Below are 22,978 nucleotides of genomic sequence, written 5' to 3'. Positions count from 1 at the left end.
CCACCCAACACAATATCAGGTCAAGTCGCTGTTCAACAGATATTTCTTTGCTCTTGGAATAGACAAAGCTGCTACCCGAGTGACATTATCGTGCCACCATTGTATGTCACTGAAATCATTCCCCAAACAACTATACCCTCAGACGTCAGACCCTTCACCAACCTCCATCGGCGTGTCATACGCCGCTGATGTTATGCGTCGATACCGCCAGCTGATATTTGTCCCCCGTGAGATGGTTTCCTCCATGATTTTAACAACGTTGATTGACAACGAGCGACATGAAACTCTACGTGATGCCTTTCTCATTCTTTGTGCAGGCGCCCGCCCCATGAATGATGGTGGTATCACAGTTCGTGTTGACCCTGCACCTGGTTTCATCGCTTTAGCCAAAGACACCCTTCTCTCCCAGTATGGCATTAACCTCGCCATCGGCAATGCCAAGAACCCGAACAAGAATCCTGTGGCTGAAAGGGCCATCCAGGAACTTGGATTAGAATTACTTCATCACTCACCGGAGGATGGTCCGATATCAATTGTGACTCTAGCCCTCGTTACAGCGAGTCTAAATTCCAGAGTTCGGAACACCGGCCTTTCTGCTCGAGAGATTTGGACGCAACGTGACCAGTTGACTGGCGATCAATTACCAATTGCCGATGAAGACGTAATCTCTCTCCAGCGTGAAACTAGAAAAACTAACCACCATTTCAGTGCCAAATCCAAAGCTTGTGGTAAACAAATTAGCTCTCCTCCTGATCTCCGTGTAGGAGACTTGGTCTTCCTCAGAGGGGATCATGACAAGACGAAAGCAAGAGACAAATACATCATCACGCACATATCAGGGGAGAACTGCCAAGTCTGCAAGTTCTCGAGGTCTCAACTTCGTTCAAAAAGCTTCGACATGAAGATTAGAGCCTGTTACCCAATCATGACTACGATGGTTGCCACTCCATCACCTGGTCCAATCCGTGGCCTTGACGACCACGATATCAACTCTGAAGTCATAAACCCTCCATCCTATGTGTCTCACCCTGGGACAGGTCCTACTCCTAGAGTGCCAACACTCAACGACAAACCACCTCTTCCCCCGGATATTGTATTGCCTCCTGCTCCCAACACTCCGGCAACCACTTACATGCCCGACAACCACCATCAGCTCGAAGCTGCAACTGAGGCATGTGAATACCCAGTGACTACTTGACAGCCTGACAACCACCATCAGCTCGAAGCTGCAACTGAGGCATGTGAATACCCAGTGACTACTTGACAGCCTGACAACCAGCATCAGCTCGAAGCTGCAACTGAGGCATGTGAAAACCCAGTGACTACTAGACAGCCTGACAACCAGCATCAGCTCGAAGCTGCAACTGAGACATGTAAATACCCAGTGACTACTAGACAGCCTGACAACCAACAGCCATCTACACCACGCCGATCTTGCCGATCTCGACATCCTCCTCGCTGGCAGTAAACGGGAGAATGGGAAATGCCATGAATGAACATTTAATACTTGTGTTTTCTTGTTCATTCACAGTCTTACTTTAACATACCATTCCTGGGGAAAAGGGAATGGAGAGCCAACTGCGCCACTACGTTTCGTTTCGTTTCGTTTTTTATGCTGTTCCTACTTTTGTACGGGCCATTCCCTGTTTTCGTATTGAATGTCCGACCTCGCCGCGTCTGCATTGGAGCATTGGTGTTTTTGTTTACTGGCGTACGTGTAATCCTACGGTTGACGGGTTGACGTCTTTAGTGTCAGGAGCGACATCGCTGTACCAATCGTCGTGGGGCAAACGTTTTGGTTCGGATGAATCAAGGTTTAGTTTGGGTTTCCTTGTAAGGCGCAGCAGAGTGAGACGTACATGGAATGGGTGTTTTCATGCCATCAACGTTAGACAGAACGATCATTTAACGGGTGGCTGAGTGATGATGTAGGGTGCGATCACTGTGACTGTCCGAAAACCTTTATGTGTTATTTACGGACGTGTCACTGCGCAGTACTGCCGCGACAACATCCCGGAGGCACACCTGGTGCTATTTACACACTGACATGGATGTTGTTTTGCGTTTCAGGATGACAACTCTAGAGCACACTGGCTCGTATTGTTAGTGAGAGCCTCCAGCAGGAGGACAAAACCACCTTACCATCAGCACTCAGTCCACACCTGTCACCCATGGGACAAGTCAGGGCATCATGGACGGTGGCGCGCACCTGCAAATCTCTACGAACCTGGCGCTGCCCTGCAGGAACAATGGGCGTTTGATTAGGAGCATACGTCGTCGAATCAGAGATTGACGCGATATTAATGAATTTGACTTTTCATCATGTAAATCACGTGAGCTTATGCCAACCATCTAACAAACTGTATGGTCATTTGGCGTTCAAGATCTGAATCTCAGTCATATATCTCATTTACACAGTTAAACTCTTTATCTAATTACAATTTTATAAAATCAATAGTTATAACACCTTTTTATTGGACATCCCCTGCTTCTTTGATAGTATATAACTATGCTGCCAGTTAGACTTCATGACGCTCATATCAAATAACCCCGAAAACAGATCACACATTAAACAAGGAAAAGAGAATGATTATATCTAATGAAGAATGCCCTGTCATGGTGATTGATGGTAAAATGCTGTAATCTATTCCATTTTGAAACATGTTTACGGCTGTGGCAAGGTTGATGACGTCAAAACCAGCCTGGCTGTTTACCTGGAATCAGGGCCAATGGACGCTTGATTGGTGTACGTTACAGGTGTAATTAAATTGATGCTGTGACCAGTGCATATGACTTCCAGGTAATTTCCAGATATCTGCTAGTTACTGGCTTTAGAGACAGAATTGGATTATGTTTTCGTGTTGTTTTTGAACAAAGGGGAAATGAACGAGATTGGTTTTGAAATGGAATCACTCATCTCATTTGTAACGTGCTGCTGCATTTACTATTTTTTCAAACGTTTATGACGATGGCAATGTGTTACACTTTACGAAATATTGAGGAACAAGCAATAAATTATTCTCGTTCTTACTGTACATGCACTTGCAGGTAGTTATACATAATCTTCCCCTTTCTTTTCCATCTACCTTTTTTCTATAAAGGTTTTTAAAGTACTACATCATCAGAACTTCAAAGTACGAGTTCCATGCCATTTTAAATTGTTTTCATGAAGTGCCGAAATTGCTGTCAACGACTTTCGGGGACAACTACCTTGTTGTGTTTGAAGTAGTGGATGAAACTGTGCAGTGAGCTCAGGTCACAGATCAGTTGACGTTTAGGAACGTTGGTCGCGGAGGGTCTTGTATATGGGTCATCATGTCTGGCAGCTTGACTCCTGATAGTTTCTAGGACTACCAAGGCGCTGGCCCCGGGTGACGTATGCTTGCCGTATGCCTGCGTTGTCTGCACGCCAACTTACTAAGAGACCTGGAATCACTACTGGCAATATGCTGGAAACATTGACATGCACATGCATCGGCTGACTATTGTTGAATACAGTCTCAAACACGATCACAACATTGATACGACCAGAGAGCCGTATTATTTTCGCTGTTGCATACGTGTGTCATCGAAGTGATATATGAAACTTTGTTACATCCATGAGTCTATGCAGCCCACATGGAAGGTGTCGTGTACCCCTGTGATGGAGTTCACATCAGACGCTGAGGGATCGAGTGTGCTCTGTGTTCACGGGTGTCACCATGACACAGATGCAACCCTCATTATACAAGGTCAGGAAGTTGACCTACTTCAACTCTGACGTCTCTTCACATATAAGGAGTTACTAAGGGGACCCGCTAAAAGATTCTGTGGGAATTTTATTTTCAATGTTGATCCTCCATTATCACCATTGAAATTCTAATAATATACTACTTCAGAATGTTTGCCATCGCATCAACGTGTAAACCGGTCGTGTGTTTGCCGACAACGGCTTAATTGCCAGCGATTAACGATTTACGATGAAAATAGCAGACACTTCTTAGCATGATGAGAGTCTCGATGGGTTTTATCATGAAGGATACATTAATATATTTCACCATTATAGCCATGGTATTCTTTGTAACGGAATGTAAAACGGATTTAGATGGGTGGGTGACCGAGTTCGGCACTCCAACTACTGGCCTGGCTACGGAGAGTTTCTTGGGCTCCGGTCATGCTCCTCACAAAAGGAAAAGTGATTTTGAACGTCCATCAGTGAATGGGTACCCGGTCGGATGGGATAGTAAAGTGACCGTTAACCATCTAACGCTTCACAGGCATCCATGGTTGTATACTCACCAGAGAGAATGAAGCTAGGGAGAACGAGCAGCACACAGAAAGCCTTCAGTTTCACTTTTCAGGCTAGCCGACTTAATCCAGGTGAAAGACTATTCAGGGTTTCCCTCCTTCCCAACAGTATAATGTGTAAGATGTTGTACCAAAAGGCAAATAGAAGTGACAAACCTTTCCACATTCATAAGAATTCTCTGCCAAAAGCAGAGTCGATTGTACAATTACAGTATTACAGCTGTATTATGTTGTTTGTAAACAAATCGGGTCTGGACCAGACAATCCAGTGATTGTCACTATGCGATACGATGACAGAGCTTGTATTTATGAATCACTATGAAGTAGTGATGATACCATGCGAGCGAGGGTATTTTCTTTAGGCAAAATTGTAAAATTCTGTGGTGGTTGTCGAGTCTGAGCACCCTATACAGTCAAGCCGTACAACATGCATGGGCTTTATATGCATGCCTAGATTTCCGATACAAATCTGCTGGCAGAGCAAGAAACTGTGATTAAACACATGGTCGGACACACTACGGGATGAAACTCTTCAAATGGAATGACGATTGGCCCAACCGTACCCTCCAAAGGGTAAGAGAGTACCAAAAAGATGAACATTTACAGTCCTAGGTGCTTCAGTTGGGGCACATGTGTTCTCCCAAGAGAGGTAATAATTTATAGCCAATGTACTTTGAAATACGTTCATTCAGCAACGTCCACCATGTTTAGTACATCTGGACTAATCTGTGAAAGCTGTCCGGAAATAGAAGCTTTCATGATGGAATTGGCCGGAAGGCTACTTGGTCCTGTCAATGCGATTCGCCTTGCCGAAACACATGACATTATTTTTTTCACACATGAATAAAGACAGGCAATTCTAACAATACTGTCTGAATTGTTGATTACTTCGAAGAAGGGTCTTTCTTATCCTAATATTCTCTGTGCGCAGAATATCGTTTAAATGAAATTATGTACTTTTATCGCGTATATTTTCAGCGCCTAAGCAATAATGTTATTGTTAATGTCTCGGAGATCGTATTTGGGGCAGCTAAAACATGTACAGAATCCATTTTGCTTTATATGAACATCCTTTATGTAACCAAATGCACTGGTTTATGTTATTCAGTCAACTGACAGAAATAACGTTCATTATGGCGTTCCATATTCAGACTGTAGTACCAGATATAGTCTCACCACCAGGATGGTATGCATTTACACACTCAAAACCATTCCACTGCAATAATTGAGTCACAAGAAATGTGCATATTTCCATGTTTAGAATCCAAATGATGTTTGTCACAAAACTATAGCGACATATAAATGAGCATCGCCTACAGTCCCATGAAGTATGGGCGAAATGAGCATGCCTTCTTCATCATGTCGACTTCTTCATCATGTGTTTGTACTGGGAGGGATGCTTAAGGTTCATATTTGCTCTGTTTAGTATCTGTTGAATAACAAAGTATACACCGGATTCAAGTGAAAAGTGACGACGCAAAGTTGGGTCTGACGACGGGTATTCTTGAAGGATGTAGGCTTTGATGTGAGTGAGTGAGTATGGTTCTACGCCGCTTTTAGCAATATTCCAGCAATACCACGGACGCCAGAAATGGGCATCACACATTGTACCCATGTGGGGAATCGAACCCGGGTCTTCAGCATGACGAGCGGACGCTTTAACCACTAGGCTACCCCACCGTTCTCTTTGATTGGGAGTCCAGGACGTTGAATGTGGAGTAATTTCAGAATGCCTGGTTTGGTATATGAAGTCGATGGACTTGTTGTGACTTGTAGAGAAGTTTGGTCTGGCGTGAAGTGAATTACGTGTAACGTCGGGAAGTGGGTTTGATGTACTGTTAGGAATATTCATTCAGTCCAAACTGGACACTCGGTGTAAGGATACAGTGACGTTTCATGTGGGGTTTAAAGCGGAGTGGAATCACGAAAGTAACAAATAAGTGTATTGATTTATGAAATGAGATGTTTGAGATAAAAGCGACATAACACGTTCCATAGCAAGAACTATCAACATGCTGACTCTATTGTGCGCTTCAAATACCGTGAACGTGTTTATGAATCATTATAACAAAGACACGCGATAGGCTTTGGTGGTTAAAGACACAACATTAGACCACTAGGAAGTCAGTCGCATGTAGTACTCTTTAGTCGTTAGTCCACCAGGGACATTGGGAATTGTGCCATTATTGTACAGTTGCGCCAAAATAGCACAATGTACATAAGAATACCATGACAGCACATACAGTTTACAGAGAGAGCGTATAATGTTTTAAATTGGTAAATGTAACAGTATAACAACGCTACTCTCTAGAACCACCACGCATCCATGTGGCTACATCCGTGAACATCGAAATCCAATAGTGGACGTCAGCGTGACTGACCAGACAACAAACGATTTTTAGCAACGAGTTGTTGATTTAGGACCCTTGTAGCTCTCTCCGCCATATAAGGAGCCTGGAAGCGAGTCATTGGTATGCCTTACTAACGATCAGAATTTTGATCGGCAATATTTCATCATATATATTCACCTTCGCGTACTGGCTATTTTAGGGAAGTATTTTAGGGAATTGTTTAGTATTCTAACAAATATTTATCATGTCATTATTATCAATGATTCTATACTGGCCGTTCCAACGTTCCACCAGTTAATTTAAATACCCGGCTATTAGCAAAATGTCCACAGACGCAAGGTCGAGACTTCATATATTGTATATACCCATGTAGGGACCAGAATGTGGTGATACGCGTATCAAGCCACCTCTTACATTAAATAACCCTGTCACCTAGCTACCGTTTACATAGCGAAGTAAAGCAAACTCATAGGTTTGGTATTGACTAAGCTTTCAGGATGCCATCAAAGACAAATGGTATCATTAGGAGATGGCATGACTTCCGCTGCTCTCAGTTAGACATAATAAAACAATTACTTTCCACGACTGTCAAAGACCACCATCAAATATCTCCAAAAGACTCAGGAAATCGGCTGTCAGTATATCTTCATGGTCATCGGTAGAGCGAATGAACCTGTCATTTTGAGAGAAGCCAGCGTCCCCTCAGCGTCAACGTTGATCATGATCTGGATCGACATCCTTATATTGGCGACGACGACGACATGGGGTCGGAGACTGCTGAATATTGTGCTCTCCAGACCAAGTGCAGATGGTAAATCTTGGCCAGACACACTACTGGTATCTGGATAGCCTCTTCTAATTGATGGGAATCTGTCATTAGTAGATGACACAGGTAGTTGATCAAAACTTGCATTAAGTATGGGTATAGATTACCTAGTTAATAGACACCGCCAAACATTGTTATCGAATGCTGAGAACGTTGACATGAGGGTAAAAAAGACTGGGTGTTTCAGTTAAGATCAATTGTATGACAAACTGGGTTTTTATAATTACACAATGCCATTTAGAAAGTGGTCAAATGTTACATATGTTATATTTGGGATTACACTTTCTTAGTAAAGTACAAATTGTAGTACTTTTAGAGTTGAGCCCCATCCGAGCTTTCGAACTCACACCCTCAGAGTCAGGCACCTAATCGCCAGCACACCTACCCGCTCAGCTACCGCGACTTCTGAGGGTGTGAGTTCGAATCCCGGATGGGGCTCAACTCAAAAAGTACTAGAATTTGTACTTTACTAAGAAAGTGTAATCCCAAATATAACATATGTTACATGGGTTTTTATAGGTTTGGACTTTTTAAACCTTTGGCGATTTAAGTTGTTTTATGTTCTTATTCAAACAACGATGAAAGGGGTAGTAAATTACTAAACTCTCATTCTAATATACTACAATGATTGTCCAGCGTGTATATTCGTTTTATAATGAACCTGAGAGATACCTATCTCTCCTCAGCCATGAGTGAGTTAGGTTTTACGCCGCACTCGGCAATATTTCAGCAGTATGGTGGCGGTCTGTAAATAATCAGATCTGGACCAGAAAATCCAGTTATCAACAGCATGAGCATCGATCTACGCAACTGGGATGCGATGACATGTGTCAACCCAGTCAGCGAGCCTGACCACCCCATCCCGTTAGTCGCCTCTTACGACAAGCATGGGTTACTGAAGATTTATTCTAACGCGTATCCTCACGGGTCCTAAGACATGGAGGAGATCTCCTCACACCTATCTAGGTGTAAGTGTCGATGCTTATCGTATACCTTACACTATAATACTACTAAATAATAAACATATAGTTTATGGACAAGTGCAAACAATTTTCCATTTTCGTTTCCATTGTGTACCTTTTGATCCATCTGTAAAGTCCATTTTAAAATCAAAGCAAGAAGAACTCGCTTTATATTACAATGTTGAGTCAACCTTTCAGAAATTTATACACTTTCTAGCCACCTTTAAGGAAAAGTATCATAGGAATGTATCGATTTATATAGCGAGGAATTTAGTATGAATTTAATTACATAACCGTTAATACATGTGTACAGTACATGAATATACTGCATAACATGAACTCTGGGCCAGCTAGTCTGTTTTCAGGAACAACTTAATCTTCTTCAATAAGCAACGCGGGTGGATCTGTCAGGACGCTGCAGGTAACGCTGGTCTAGCATATCTCGGCAGGGGTATCTGGACCACCAACCAAAGCGATGACTGAAAGCATGAGTTACAACCCACCCACTCCGGCTATAATGACACGACTACAGCTACGTGACTGGGCCTGAGCACATTGGGTTAGGAAACGTCTTAGCGCCATGAAGTGTTCAGCGTCAGAGATATGCGTCATTGGAAGTTTTCCTTACACAATACGTTGGAACGATGCGAAATGCTCTTCAAACTGATGTGGAACTATAAACTAACCAATTTGGTGAAACCCCTGAAGAATGGTACTGAGCGACCACGGATTATAATGACTGCGATTAATGGGATTTAAAGTTGTTATCCCTGGTGCATTGTTACATGTCCTTAACATGTCAAGAATTCTTCTAACGAGAGTTTATCATCACAATATCTAAGGGCTTGATCCTGGTCAACGTGAACATGGACGAATAGACGCACGGAAAACGCCCCCATTGCTCAGGAGAAACAGCATAGCGTGGACCATTAATACGTACTTGTTGCGTTGTTGATTTATCCAGTATCATAAGGTCACCGTGACATTGAGAAGAGTCTTCCAACATCATTCAACACAGACCTGAAGGAGTCTAGATCTGAGAGTAGCTTTATTTCATCAACGCCATCAGATCCACCAGCTTCAACATCCAACTTAATTCATGCTCACTGTATCGTATTACACAGCATTGAAAGCTGCACCGGAGTGCGCATGGTTTGAATAACGAGCCTCAGTTTCAGAACCCTTTATACACGCTTGAGAGATATATACAACAGTGTTGAAGAAACGTTAATACGGCTTTGTAAAGAAAGACGTTCCCCGTACATTTGTCTCTATTACATGGAGGAAGTCGACTTTCTTTAAAACTGGCTACCAGATACATTTGTTTGTAACCTATCTGTTTGTTTACTTCACCAAAAAACACATACATCTGCTGTAATGAGACTCTCTACAAGCCATCATCTTGAAGCAGAATATATGTCTACAGCGGATTGTCGTACAAAGAGTTGGCATTGATGTGTTAATGATCTCTATTCACTACCAAGATAGACTTCAACTACCTCAATGTAAGACTAACAGATGGCGTCAGCATGTTACATGGATGAAGAAGTTTCGTTGGCGTTTAATGGAAAACACACTTTGAAGCGATTTCTATAAACATCGTTTCATCTTATCTCAGACATGGAACCTGCTCAAACAGTCTAAATGATCTTTTATTAGGAACTCAGTTGGAAAAAGACAGTTTCAAAGGTATCAGATTTCTAACATTCAATTAAAATATAGTGTAAAGGGATTACCCAATTATTGTGAACACACTAGACTGCAAGTGAAGGTAAGCATTTGGAAACTTACTTAGTCTGAGAGGTATGTTGATTTCAACTTAAGATATTTCTACTTTTCTTTTTTTCGTCCTACTCAACTCTCTCTCTCATACACACATACAGTCTGTAACATAACTATTGCATGGATGAATTGTAAGCTCATGAGTCCATGTCAACCGATGCTGGGAAAGGACACCTGTATATATTCAGTTAGTTCACTCAGCTGTCTACAGCAGTGATAGGTAGCGACTGATAACATAATGGTGGTATGTGGTCCTGTGGTGGCGTGTGGTCCTGTGGTGGCGTGTGGTCCTGTGGTGGCGTGTGGTCCTGTGATGGCGTGTGGTCCTGTGATGGCGTGTGGTCCTGTGGTGGCGTGTGGTCCTGTGATGGCGTGTGGTCCTGTGATGGCGTGTGGTCCTGTGATGGCGTGTGGTCCTGTGATGGCGTGTGGTCCTGTGGTGGCGTGTGGTCCTGTGGTGGCGTGTGGTCCTGTGGTAGCGTGTGGTCCTGTGGTAGCGTGTGGTCCTGTGGTGGCGTGTGGTCCTGTGATGGCGTGTGGTCCTGTGGTGGCGTGTGGTCCTGTGGTGGCGTGTGGTCCTGTGCATAGAGCTCAGGTCACAAATCAGTCGAAGTTAAGCAACGTTGAGCACGGAGAGTTCTTGGATGGGTGAAATTGTTTGGCAGCTTGACTCCTGAGGGTTTCAGTGATACATGTGGTCTCACCTTAGGCAAGTGAGTTTGTTCAAAATTGCTTCTGTTCATCCAGCAGAAAATGGGTACCCGGTGGGATACTTCATGTGATTAGTATCCTTCTAGCGCCTCAAAGGCAGCTTGGGTTGTCCGGGGTAATAATGTCAGTTGTACTGTTGTTAGCGCTATGAGCTTTCACCCAGTGAATGGAAAGAGAAATATCACCAGTCTTACGAAAGTCACAAGACTAATGCTCAAGGGTTATTTGATCAAAATTGATCACACCAGATAATAACTGTAAATGTTTTCAAAATGTTTCAGGGTGGACATAAAGAGGACATTTCCAAAGCTCTTGCATCAGTAACGAAACCGATGTCCGGTGCATTTCCCTATTACGACCTAGGTAATATGGTCCAGTATTTTTCATTGAACGATTGTCATGGCTTTGCACGTATTTGCGACGAGCGACACCAGTGGGACAGGCTAAGCTAAGCTTTTTGCGAACACCAGTTATCATAACCATTTGATAGTGATTCATAAACACATGATCTTGATATAATTGGAATCTTACGATGAATTCTACTTTAACTGGAGATTTCTATCGACTTCATGAAATTGTCACGGCTAGTTTGTTCTTGAAAGTAAATGGTATCTGTGTCTGGGCATAATCAAGCTATTCTCTAGTCATGACGTTTCAAATGTGTTGATTATAGTAGGAATGGTTTCATTGATTGTTCATATCAATTAGAATATCCGATATATAGGTAAGAATCGATCTGCACAACACTGTGATTCTGGAAAGAAACTACCAAACTGGGGATCGGATGATAATAATGTCTGACCTTGGTCATTGTGTGTCTTCTAACCCGAATGGTGCGGGATCTGCTCATCATTTCAACCACCTGTTCTAGGCTTTCTAAATGTAAGGATTTTTGTGGCCTTAAATAACACTCGAGTATACACTGATGTAGTGGCGAAATCCCACAGTTGCGACAAGGACGCCTCCGCGAAGTTATCAATGTTATCGTGTTGTTGCTTGTTATCGTGTTGACAAAGAAATGTCTCCATAATTCATGAACTATTTAACTGACAAAACTACATTATTTGGCTGGAAGTAATTAAATGAGAGGAGGAAACAGTTCTACAATGCTCTGCTCAACTTGCTAAGAAATGGATGTTGATCGTAATTGTCCCAAAATCCATTTACTGACAGATGTATTATCTCACTGTGATTTGACCGGTAGCGGCTAATTTGATAGACAAACGTGGGCAATATAACTGTAATTGGAGACTGTATAGCGTTGTGAACACCTATTACAGTTGGGCTACACACAACCTTCCTGTTTTGTAGTCACTATACCATGATGTTAATAATTGTATTCCGCAGATGCGCCGATGAGTATAATAGCATATAGCCATTATTGATGGTACTTAGAGGCTCAATTTGGATGTATTGGCTGAATACGTCAGTGACATGTGTTGAACTTTCTATGGGGCATAAGCGATTGCCTGTATAAATCATCAGTGAGTTTATTTTGTCACATGTGAAACCTTACGATACACGTGCTTCTGTTAACTGATAAGGTGACGTAGAGATGAATCAATACGTTCCACAGCAGTGTTAACTCTGTAGTTACGAACAACTGTGCATCCAATTTGTCAGATAGAACACACTTCCACAAGAATTGTCCAGGAGCCTTGGAGGAACGACTGCCGAATGCCATAGTCCGCGTTGCAACTGTCCTGACTTGAATCAGTTTGTGATTTGTTCACAAGCAAAGACTGACGACGATTGAAACCTTTGTAAAGTTTGGTATCGTCCCCATAGAGATGAAATTGTAGATTGTGTGATCGGATTATTTCTACAAACGTTGATGTATAAACAGTAAAGAGTAACGGTCCTAAGAGTGAAACTTGTGGAACTCCATAAGGAAGGTCAACTTTGCTGGACGTTATCCCATTGTAGGATTCGATCCCATTTGCAAGTAGTGACGGCTGTCGACCTGATAGGTAGGGTTCAATCCACTGTAGACCACTACTAGTCCCTCCTATTCTTGGTTCTAGTTTGCGAAGTTGAACCTTGTGGTCAGCCTTGTCAAATGCGGTAGACAGATCAAGTAGAACAAGAATAGCTTCATCATCTGTGTCAATAGTACATGTGATGAACCTGCTGGTTTGAACATGAGGTAGTGTCTTACCATGATTTGATATTGAATTGTAATTAGGTTCAACGTTTAGGATAAATCCATGTACGGCGGATTAGGTCCCAGGAAACCTCATGATTGCACAAAGACCAAGCAACAGAGGACCGGGATGTCAGGCTGTGTCTCTTGGCTGTGAATATGGCCATCATACTGACTTGTAATTACCTCACCACCAAGGAGACCACCACCAGGTTGATATCTTTAGCTGTAGTAAATGAAAGTGGTACAAATGACTTGATGATGATTTGTGGCCGTCATGACGAACACTCTCCTGTGAGTATGAGGTATCATGTCGAGTTTACTGATAATTCAAACACGTCAGTACCATATCTCCTGGGGGATGTTGTATTCGTGGTACAAAGGCACCACCCCATTGTCCTAGGACGAAATCATAAACAAATCACGTCATTGTTGCTATGACTTTATGTTGTTGCCACATATTACACGATTAATATATTGTTTGATACCCTTCGAAGTCCTTTTCTAAGGACCAGTGTGTTGATGAGTGACACGCCTGATATGGTGGATGATCGTTTTTTACACTATGTATTCGTTCAGGCCAAAGAACCTGATAGATTTATACGCATCATTTATACTTGAACATCTCCTTAAAACCAATACAACCACAGGGTATATTGATAAACATATTCCGACATCCAATACGACCACAGGGTATATTGATAAACATATTCCGACATCCAATACGACCACAGGGTATATTGATAAACATATTCCGACATCCAATATGACCACAGGGTATATTGATAAGCTTACTCCGTGATCACAATGAGGTAATGTTTTTCTTTGTCATAACAGGCGATCAATGGATTCAGCAGTAGTTTGCACTGAAGCACGGGATTCCCAAACAGAGCAGACCCCGTGTGTGGCTGTCGGATCTTGGGGTATTGTACCCTGGATGGTCATTGTCTCTGGACTTTACTTATATTTCGTGTGAAGTTCGATTATTTACAGATAACTGCTGTCTTGCTTGACGACCGCGGTGCCGAACAACATTCAATCACCTACCGGAATAATTAATCCCGAGACTAATGACGGGTCAAACTGGACCTACACTGCTCCATTGTACAAAGCGATCGTACAGCTTCGACTTCCGTAAGTGAAACGGCGCTCTAGATGATGTTATTGAAATACGTGCAATCACCAAAGATGCCCATCAAACGTCAAGAGGAGATTTGATTTCGGTACATATTCATAGAGAGTTCGTAGCAGAACCTGATCATCCTGAAAGGTGCCATTTTGGGCACCGTCGGTCAGTTCTGTGACGACATTTTAGACCACAAGTGGGTACTTGGAAGATAAGATGACGTCTGGTCTATTGATGCTATTTGTGTAAGAATAAGCTTTAGTGTCAGTAATAACGCGCCCAGTCGTGTCCACATACTGCCCTGATTCCTTTTTATAATAGACAAGGTTAAAAAGGAAGACATTGTTGACCACAGCTGTCCTCGTGTGGCTTCATCAGAAATGTTTGACGAAGAATGGTGTTTGCAAAATACTACTACATGTATCTGTGATGCTATTATTACTGAAAATACCACCTACACCACCCTCCTTATTCTGAACTCTCTGGGAGGTATACAACTCATGCTACGCTGAAAGGTTCTTACATCCACCTCAAATGAAACGTCTGGGCCTGCGTCACTTTAGATTTTGAATCGTCCATAGGTGACGGTCCTTCAGGTTCATCTTCAGAAAGTATCCTATCTGAACCAACATCACAACGATTCTCCAACATGAGAGGCCCGCGTGATTGATTACATAACGCGTAATGACAATTCAGCCAAACTACAGGAACAGGATGAATAACGATCGACCTAAACACCAAAGAAAGTGGAATACGTGTAGTTTTTGTCAATCAGTGATTTAGTACTTTCCTGACATGATTGGAAAACCGTTTAAAGATGTGTGTTAGCCCTGAAGGAATCACGGGCTTTTGTGGGCTGTTTGTTTCTTTCATGTTGCAGTACTCGGAAATGACAAAACACTATCTCTCTCAGATATTCTTTGATGAATGATTCATGAAATGAACATCATCTTAATAAAATCGATATGATCCCAACATGCGGAAGATGGTCTAGTGTTTTTTTTCCCAATTGGACGTGCTTTAGAATGTCTAACATGGCAAACAGAAAACATCACATGTGCTCCTAATTATTAATACAGACCTCAGGTTTAGTCGGGTCGACAACAAACTTGGGATGTATATCACAATGAAGTTTGTGGTATTTTGTTAACAGTTCAACTACATTTCTAACTATACCTGTTTAATTACTAACATTGGTACTTACACCCAATTCTGTTTCTAAATACCGTTATTTGTAAGAGAAACCCCATAAAACACATCCATTTATTTCCCTTTTTCATCGTATTGTGATATTAAATCATTTCTGTTTCAGAGTAACATAATCTATGAGAAGACGTATGTACGCTCCTTCTTTGTCAAAACATCGAAAGGCTCTCTGCAAATACGTCCCAGATTGTTTCCGCTGTTCTCTCGTTACATCCTGACTCCCCCGGGACAATGAACTGCAGCCCCTAATGGCGGAGGAGAGGTGACATGAGTAAAGTCCCTACCTGGCAACACAGGTGTTTAGCTACCTAATTGCTGGCAACTGTGTGTCAGTGTTTACCTAAACCATGCCGTGGATGTAGATTTAATACCAGAGAACCAATCCAACCTGGTAATGATAGGAAGAATGTGGGACAAAGCTGGTCATTTGAAGCTAGCTGGCGGCTTGTCTGAGCATTTAAGTCACCATCAAGGACCAAACTCACCCCACAGAGAGGTACATTAGCACCGCGGCTGTTGTAGCCCGTCATCAGTGTTTCGGACTCGTAACGTCAATGTTGACGTTATTACTTTATTGGATGTTAAAGGTGTACTGAAGCATAAAGCTATTCTAAGAATACGCAGCTCCACTTATAGGGAAGTGCATACAGGCGTATAGGTGAGACAGTTGTACGTGGTTGTACAAAAATATCGTTTTATTAATTCCACTGTTGGTAAAGTATACAGAACACCTACTAGCGTCAGTTGAAACCATGTATGCGAGTTGAAGGCACCAAGAAGTGAAGAAAACAAACTAATGTCTGTTTTCAGACTACCTCAACATGTGAGCCTGACAGACGTCGTCAGATTGTTACATGGATGAAGAGGTCGCGTTGGCGTTCAATGATAAGAAAACACACTTTGATGCGATTTCTTATCTCAGACATAAAACCTGCTCAAACCGTCTAAATGATCTTTTGATAAGAACTCAGATGCAAAAGACAGTTTCAAAGCTATCAGGTTTCTAAATTCAATAAAACTATAGTGTAAAGGGGTTAACCAATTTGTGAACACACTAGACTTCACGTGGGAGTAAGCATTTGAAAACGTACGCAAATTAGTCTGAGAAGTACGTTGATTTCAACTTAAGATATTTCGACTATTCTTTTTCACATTTCTCTTAATCCCTCTTCGTCGTTCTAAACTCACCCTCGCACACAAACAGAGTCTGTGACATAACTATTGCATGTATGCATCATAAGCACATGAGTCCATGTCAACTGATGCTGGAAAGGACATGAAGGACATGAAGGTAATCATCGCAGCTGTCTATATTCTCAATACATCGTACAGATAGATTAATGAAGAGAAATATGACGTAACCCATGTCCGGTGCATTTCCTATGTTGACTAAGGCCATATGATCCGGAGTTTTTTCATTGAATGATTGGCATGGCTTTGCATGTAGTTGCGACGAGCGACACCGGTGGGACAGGATACGCTCAGCTTTTCGCGAATAGTTATGATAAACTATTCGATAGTGATTACTAAACACATTAACTTGATATAATTGAAATCTTACAAGGGATTCTGTTTAAATTAGTATTTTCTACTGACTTCATGACATTTGCACAGCTGTTTTGTGCTTGAACCAATTGGAATCTGTATCGGTGGATAATCAAGCTATTATTATGAAGTTTCAAATGTGTTGATTATTGTAGGAATGGTTTCCATTGATTGTTCATATTAAGTAGAATATCCGATATGTAGGTTAGAATCGGTCTTCACGACACTGTGATTCTGGAAAGAAACTACCAAACTGGGGATCGGATGATAATAATGTCTGACCTTGGTCATTGTGTGTCTTCTAACCCGAATGGTGCGGGATCTGCTCATCATTTCAACCACTAGTTCTAGGCTTTCTAGATGTAAGGATTTTTGTGGCCTTAAATAACACTCGAATGTACACTGCTATAATGGAGACATGGACGTTCAGTGACATCAGGACACACACACAACCCCACAGTGGGGACATGGACGCCCTAGCTAGGTCAACAATGTTATCGTGACGAGGGCACATTGCTTGTTATCGTGTTGACAAAGAAATGTCTCCATAATTTATGAACTATTTAACTGACAAAACTACATTATTTGGCTGGAAGTAATTAAATGAGAGGAGGAAACAGTTCTTATTTTCTATAATGCTCTGCTCAACTTGCTGAGAACTGGATGTTGATCGTAATTGTCCCAAAATCCATTTACTGACAGATGTATTATCTCACTGTGATTTGACCGATAGCGGCTAATTTGATAGACAAACGTGGGCAATATAACTGTAATTGGAGGCTCCACGAATCAATACAAGTGCAGCGACTGTATAGCGTTGTGAAGAGCTATTACAGTTGGGCTATACACAACCTTCTTGTTTTGTATTCACTATTCCATGATGTTAATAATTGTATTCCGCAGATGCGCCGATGAGTATAATAGCATATAGCCATTATTGATGGTACTTAGAGGCTCAATTTGGATGTATTGGCTGAATACGTCGGTGACATGTGTTGAACTTTCTACGGGGCATAACCGATTGCCTGTATAAATCATCAGTGAGTTAATTTTTTTGTCACATGTGAAACCTTACGATACACGTACTTCTGTTAACTGATAAGGTGACGTAGAGATAAATCAATAAGTTCCACAGCAGTGTTAACTCTGTAGTTACGAACGACAGTGCATCCAATTTGTCAGACAGAACAAACTTCCACAAGAATGGTCCAGGAGCCTTGGAGGACCGACTGCCGAATGTTATGATCCGTGTTGTAACTGTCCTGACCTGAAGCAGTTGTGATTTGTTCACAAGCAGAGACTAACGACGATTGAAGCCTATGGAATTTGGTATCGTCCCCATAGAGATGAAATTGTAGATTGTGTGATCGGATTATTTCTACAAACGTTGATGTATAGACAATAGAGAGTATAGGGCCTAAGACTGAACCTTGCGGAACTCCATAAGGAAGGTCAACTTTGTTGGACGCTATCCCATTATATGATTCGATCCCATCTGCAAGTAATGACGGCTGTCGACCTGATAGGTAGGATTCAATCTCATCTGTATGTACAGATTGTTGTCGGCCTGATTCAATCCCATCTGTATGTACAGACTGTTGTCGGCCTGATTCAATCCCATCTGTATGTACAGATTGTTGTCGGCCTGAATCAATCCCATCTGTATGTACAGACTGTTGTCGGCCTGATTCAATCTCATCTGTATGTACAGATTGTTGTCGGCCTGAATCAATCCCATCTGTATGTACAGACTGTTGTCGGCCTGATTCAATCTCATCTGTATGTACAGACTGTTGTCGGCCTGATTCAATCCCATCTGTATGTACAGACTGTTGTCGGCCTGATTCAATCCCATCTGTATGTACAGACTGTTGTCGGCCTGATTCAATCTCATCTGTATGTACAGACTGTTGTCGGCCTGATTCAATCTCATCTGTATGTACAGACTGTTGTCGGCCTGATTCAATCCCATATGTATGTACAGACTGTTGTCGGCCTGATTCAATCCCATCTGTATGTACAGACTGTTGTCGGCCTGATTCAATCTCATCTGTATGTACAGACTGTTGTCAGTCTGATTCAATCCCATCTGTATGTACAGACTGTTGTCAGTCTGATTCAATCCCATCTGTATGTACAGATTGTTGTCGGCCTGATTCAATCCCATCTGTATGTACAGACTGTTGTCGGCCTGATTCAATCTCATCTGTATGTACAGACTGTTGTCGGCCTGATTCAATCCCATCTGTATGTACAGACTGTTGTCGGTCTGATTCAATCTCATCTGTATGTACAGACTGTTGTCGGCCTGATTCAATCCCATCTGTATGTACAGACTGTTGTCGGCCTGATTCAATCTCATCTGTATGTACAGATTGTTGTCGGCCTGATTCAATCCCATCTGTATGTACAGACTGTTGTCGGCCTGATTCAATCTCATCAGTATGTACAGACTGTTGTCGGCCTGATTCAATCCATCTGTATGTACAGATTGTTGTCGGCCTGATTCAATCTCATCTGTATGTACAGACTGTTGTCGGCCTGATTCAATCCCATCTGTATGTACAGACTGTTGTCGGCCTGATTCAATCTTATCTGTATGTACAGACTGTTGTCGGCCTGATTCAATCCCATCTGTATGTACAGACTGTTGTCGGCCTGATTCAATCCCATCTGTATGTACAGACTGTTGTCGGCCTGATTCAATCCCATCTGTATGTACAGACTGTTGTCGGCCTGATTCAATCCCATCTGTATGTACAGACTGTTGTCGGCCTGATTCAATCTCATCAGTATGTACAGACTGTTGTCGGCCTGATTCAATCTCATCTGTATGTACAGACTGTTGTCGGCCTGATTCAATCTCATCTGTATGTACAGACTGTTGTCGGCCTGATTCAATCCCATCTGTATGTACAGATTGTTGTCGGCCTGATTCAATCTCATCTGTATGTACAGATTGTTGTCGGCCTGATTCAATCCCATCTGTATGTACAGACTGTTGTCGGCCTGATTCAATCCCATCTGTATGTACAGACTGTTGTCGGCCTGATTCAATCTCATCTGTATGTACAGACTGTTGTCGGCCTGATTCAATCCCATCTGTATGTACAGACTGTTGTCGGCCTGATTCAATCTTATCTGTATGTACAGATTGTTGTCGGTCTGATTCAATCTCATCCGTATGTACAGACTGTTGTCGGCCTGATTCAATCCCATCGGTATGTACAGACTGTTGTCGGCCTGATTCAATCCCATCTGTATGTACAGATTGTTGTCGGTCTGATTCAATCTCATCTGTATGTACAGATTGTTGTCGGCCTGATTCAATCCCATCTGTATGTACAGACTGTTGTCGGCCTGATTCAATCCCATCTGTATGTACAGACTGTTGTCGGCCTGATTCAATCCCATCTGTATGTACAGACTGTTGTCGGCCTGATTCAATCTTATCTGTATGTACAGATTGTTGTCGGTCTGATTCAATCTCATCTGTATGTACAGACTGTTGTCGGCCTGATTCAATCCCATCTGTATGTACAGACTGTTGTCGGCCTGATTCAATCCATCTGTATGTACAGACTGTTGTCGGCCTGATTCAATCTCATCTGTATGTACAGACTGTTGTCGGCCTGATTCAATCTCATCTGTATGTACAGACTGTTGTCGGCCTGATTCAATCTCATCTGTATGTACTGACTGTTGTCGGCCTGATTCAATCCCATCTGTATGTACAGACTGTTGTCGGCCTGATTCAATCTCATCTGTATGTACAGATTGTTGTCGGCCTGATTCAATCCCATCTGTATGTACAGACTGTTGTCGGCCTGATTCAATCCCATCTGTATGTACAGACTGTTGTCGGCCTGATTCAATCTCATCTGTATGTACAGACTGTTGTCGGCCTGATTCAATCCCATCTGTATGTACAGACTGTTGTCGGCCTGATTCAATCTTATCTGTATGTACAGATTGTTGTCGGTCTGATTCAATCTCATCTGTATGTACAGACTGTTGTCGGCCTGATTCAATCCCATCTGTATGTACAGACTGTTGTCGGCCTGATTCAATCCCATCTGTATGTACAGATTGTTGTCGGTCTGATTCAATCTCATCTGTATGTACAGATTGTTGTCGGCCTGATTCAAGCCCATCTGTATGTACAGACTGTTGTCGGCCTGATTCAATCCCATCTGTATGTACAGATTGTTGTCGGCCTGATTCAATCTCATCTGTATGTACAGATTGTTGTCGGCCTGATTCAATCCCATCTGTATGTACAGACTGTTGTCGGCCTGATTCAATCTCATCAGTATGTACAGACTGTTGTCGGCCTGATTCAATCCCATCTGTATGTACAGATTGTTGTCGGCCTGATTCAATCTCATCTGTATGTACAGACTGTTGTCGGCCTGATTCAATCCCATCTGTATGTACAGACTGTTGTCGGCCTGATTCAATCTCATCTGTATGTACAGACTGTTGTCGGCCTGATTCAATCCCATCTGTATGTACAGACTGTTGTCGGCCTGATTCAATCCCATCTGTATGTACAGACTGTTGTCGGCCTGATTCAATCCCATCTGTATGTACAGACTGTTGTCGGCCTGATTCAATCTCATCAGTATGTACAGACTGTTGTCGGCCTGATTCAATCTCATCTGTATGTACAGACTGTTGTCGGCCTGATTCAATCTCATCTGTATGTACAGACTGTTGTCGGCCTGATTCAATCCCATCTGTATGTACAGATTGTTGTCGGCCTGTTTCGATCTCATCTATATGTACAGATTGTTGTCGGCCTGATTCAATCCCATCTGTATGTACAGACTGTTGTCGGCCTGATTCAATCCCATCTGTATGTACAGACTGTTGTCGGCCTGATTCAATCCCATCTGTATGTACAGACTGTTGTCGGCCTGATTCAATCCCATCTGTATGTACAGACTGTTGTCGGCCTGATTCAATCTTATCTGTATGTACAGATTGTTGTCGGTCTGATTCAATCTCATCTGTATGTACAGACTGTTGTCGGCCTGATTCAATCTCATCAGTATGTACAGACTGTTGTCGGCCTGATTCAATCTCATCTGTATGTACAGACTGTTGTCGGCCTGATTCAATCTCATCTGTATGTACAGATTGTTGTCGGCCTGATTCAATCTCATCTGTATGTACAGATTGTTGTCGGCCTGATTCAATCCCATCTGTATGTACAGACTGTTGTCGGCCTGATTCAATCCCATCTGTATGTACAGACTGTTGTCGGCCTGATTCAATCCCATCTGTATGTACAGACTGTTGTCGGCCTGATTCAATCCCATCTGTATGTACAGACTGTTGTCGGCCTGATTGCACAAAGACCAAGCAACAGAGGACCGGGATGTCAGGTTGTGTCTCTTGGCTATGAATATGGCCATCATACTGACTTGTAATTACCTCACCATCAAGGAGACCACCACCAGGTGTATATCTTTAGCTGTAGTAAATGAAAGTGGTACAAATGACTTGATGATTTGAGGCCATCATGGCGAACACTGTCCTGCGAGTATGAGGTATCATGTCGAGTTTACTGATAATTCAAACGCACCATTAGCATATCCCTTGGGGGATGTTGTCGTATTCATGATGGACAGGCATCACCCCATTGTCCTATGACGTCAGTTCCCAGGACGTTATCATATGCAAATGACGTCATCGTTGCTGTGACGTTATGTTGATGCCACATACCACACGTTGAATATATTATTCGACACCTTCGACGTCCTTTTCTAAGGACCAATGTGTTGTGACTGACACGCCCTATGGTAGTTGGTCCTTTTTCACTATGTAATCGTTTACGCCAAAGAACCTGAAGGATTTGGTAAACATCATTTACACTTAAGTATCTCGGCTGTGCTACGACTGTGTAATATAAGCATATTGATTTTCATAACAATTGTAGAAAGTATTGATACTAAAAACAGACAATTATTACGCGCTCAAAAATAACATTGGTATCTTTAATTCCTGACGTCCAAATACGGCCACAGGGTATAT

General features: G+C 42.3%; 1 protein-coding gene across 2 annotated transcripts in view; it reads right to left on the bottom strand.

Moving 5' to 3' along the window:
• The window catches only part of LOC124252737 (QRFP-like peptide receptor), a 51,013-nt gene that overhangs the window by 21,665 nt on the left and 6,370 nt on the right, over positions 1–22,978 (bottom strand). Inside the window, exon 2 of one of the 2 annotated variants that reach the window (XM_046686399.1) lies at positions 15,880–15,986. The exons of the other annotated variant lie outside the window; for it this stretch is intronic. The gene's annotated coding sequence lies outside the window, so the exon portion shown is untranslated. The remainder of the gene's footprint in view (positions 1–15,879; positions 15,987–22,978) is intronic. 2 annotated transcript variants of the gene reach the window in all.

The sequence above is a fragment of the Haliotis rubra genome, unplaced genomic scaffold, assembly GCF_003918875.1.
Source record: "Haliotis rubra isolate DU_JTF1 unplaced genomic scaffold, ASM391887v1 Scf114, whole genome shotgun sequence".
NCBI lineage: Eukaryota > Metazoa > Mollusca > Gastropoda > Lepetellida > Haliotidae > Haliotis > Haliotis rubra.
The sequence above is the reverse complement of the archived record's forward strand: the minus strand, read 5'-3'. Positions and strand labels throughout refer to the sequence as shown.